The sequence below is a fragment of the Anastrepha ludens genome, chromosome 2 (assembly GCF_028408465.1).
Source record: "Anastrepha ludens isolate Willacy chromosome 2, idAnaLude1.1, whole genome shotgun sequence".
Taxonomy (NCBI): Eukaryota; Metazoa; Arthropoda; class Insecta; order Diptera; family Tephritidae; genus Anastrepha; species Anastrepha ludens.
This window is the reverse complement of record NC_071498.1, coordinates 161832058-161834527: the sequence shown is the minus strand read 5'-3', so window position 1 is coordinate 161834527 and position 2470 is coordinate 161832058. Positions and strand designations below refer to the sequence as shown.

General features: G+C 42.5%; 1 pseudogene; it reads right to left on the bottom strand.

The window, feature by feature from the left end:
- Nucleotides 1-1146: 1146 nt before the first annotated feature.
- On the bottom strand, nucleotides 1147-1327 carry LOC128856155 (U2 spliceosomal RNA; annotated as a pseudogene).
- Nucleotides 1328-2470: the final 1143 nt, after the last annotated feature.

The window sequence follows — 2470 nt, the reverse complement described above, 5'->3', positions numbered from 1 at the left end:
GAAAGACATGGAAAAGATGGGCATCTCAAACAGTGCACTCTGCCCAAATCAGGAGAGGAAGATGAGATTGCGGACCACTTTTTGTGCATCTGCCCAGCCTTCGCTCGAATGAGGTTTGAGGTCTTTGGCACTGATGTGTTAAGAAGCGACCACCTTGGCTCTTTGGTGGCTAATCAGATTTCTTCGGAGATCGGGTAGATTTAAAGAAAATTAAAAGGGAATCCAAGTGTAGTACAATGGACTTAATTAATGTCTGAGTGCTGAACTTGCTAGTTGTCCCGACAAAAAAAAAAAAATTATAAAATAAGCCTTTGAAAAAAAGGTACGAATTTCGCGCTATTTGATGAACATTTTTAGCCGCCACAAAGTAATTTATCAACGCGACATATCTGAAGTTTTAGGTTTATCCTTTCGATAGTAATGTCCAGAAAAGCCTCACCAAACTTCAAACAAATCGGTACATAACTTTTTGAGTTACAACTCGAGCAGGGTTTTAAAATACAGTTTCGAGATAAATGAGTTTAAAGTTTGAGGTACAGAAGCGCGCGGACCGCTCTCTACATAATTAATGGGCTATAGAAGGTATAATATTAGAAATTTCCTCATGAAAATTTCACAGTATTTTTTTAAGATACTATACCTTCGAAATATCGAAAAAAACGATTTATTCTTGTAGATCAAGTTCAATTTTTAATCCAATCAATCAATAATCAAAACTGTTCCTTTACTTCTTATATTTCTTACTTTTTAATTCCAGCTAATATTCGAAAATGCTCTGTAAAGTATGACACCTTTTTTCTCCTTCCGTAAAACAAACTGAGAGAGAATAAGACGAAAGCAGCATTAGGAGCGGGATAATTATAGGTTCATTATAATATTGCTATAAAGTTCATATTTTATTTTCTTCATTTTATTATTATTCATCCTCAATGTTTTCAATTTCAACAAATGATACGAGTGGCTTATGATAGATAAAATATGATACAAATGCTTTGGTTTCGATGTTGTCAAAAAAAATACCCAAACGGACCGAAGAAACAGACTTACAAATTTCTTCCATTTTCGTCTACTTGTATTCATATAAAAATTTATGTCTCTTCCCACCAAAGCTAAATGTATTAGTATATTTCTTCTTGTATTTATTCAATAATTTGGGCCGAAATCCCGGCCGTACTGCAATACCGGGCCAACCCGTGGCAGAGGTGGAGCAAGCCCCTAAAACACTCCGCCCATTTCCAAAAATCAGTTTAACATTTGTTGTCCTCCAATGGAGGATCTATCAGATGTTAAGCTGATAAGAACAGATAAAGTGGGCTTCAAGACCGTTTTCCCCGGGGGGACATGATTACATCTACGGCAGCGCTTGTCCCCCTCACCCCATCTTCGTGCCCCGTTTAATGGGAGCACGTCGAGCCGGGCGCGGTGGACAAAACGCCACTCGGCAAACCTGGTGTAGCTGCCGCTTCTCATAAAATGATTGGCGACCCTTACACCAGATGAAACCTCGTAGACTTTTCCCTGGTCTGGCTTCGCGAGGAGCGTCGCGAGGTAGTGCTCCTGTATGGCCGTTCTCAGCCGGTTGATCACCTGGATCCTGGCCTCTGGGGGGATGATGACTGTTCTGCCTCTAGAGCTCTTACACTCCAGCGATAGTTCGTCCCGGCCGCCATCGTGTCTCCATTTCAGCTCCAGCTTCGCAGCTTGGCGTCTCGTTGCCACTCTGACACGTGACCAAAATGAGGAATTGTCGGTGCTGGGCCCAAAGAACTCCCCCTCCAATGAGCCAGAGAGGTATTCAGCGATGTCCTGCTGCACTGGTGGTCTTTTCAGCTTCCGCTGAACCGTATCCGACAGCGTCTCCCTCGCCAAGGCGCTCACGGACCCATCCGCACAGGTTAACATCCTGAACGCATGAGCTACCGTGAGTACGTCTGCCAGGTCCGCCAACGGAAGCAACCCTCCACCACCCCTATACGGGGGTATGAAGACCACCTCCGGACTGGCGCGCTGCGGAAGGTTCAGCCAGCGTTTACCTGCTCTCTTGATGGCTTTGTCCACCGCTGTGAGGCCCGCCTTCCGGACCTGAGCTACACTTTGATCTTAGCCATAAGGCCGAGAAGCGATAACCATACACAACCAACAAACTACCTAGTCAATACATTTTCTAATAAACCTTTTGAGAATTACACGCTCACAAAAATTAATGTACGAAATATTTATACCGATTCACTTAAACTGACTTTCAGTATCTAAACCAAAAATAGAAAAGCCAAAAAACTGTTTTCAATAAATAATCAGAAATGTCCTACAATGCAAATTTCAAAAAAAAAAAAAAAATTTTTTTCTTGTGATTCGAACCAAGAATTTTGGATCGGAAGCTCACATTGCTAGCCGCTCGGCTATCGCGCCATACTGTCGGCGCTGGCCTAAAAGTTATTTAGTTCGTCGCTACGTTTATATGTAATATTCG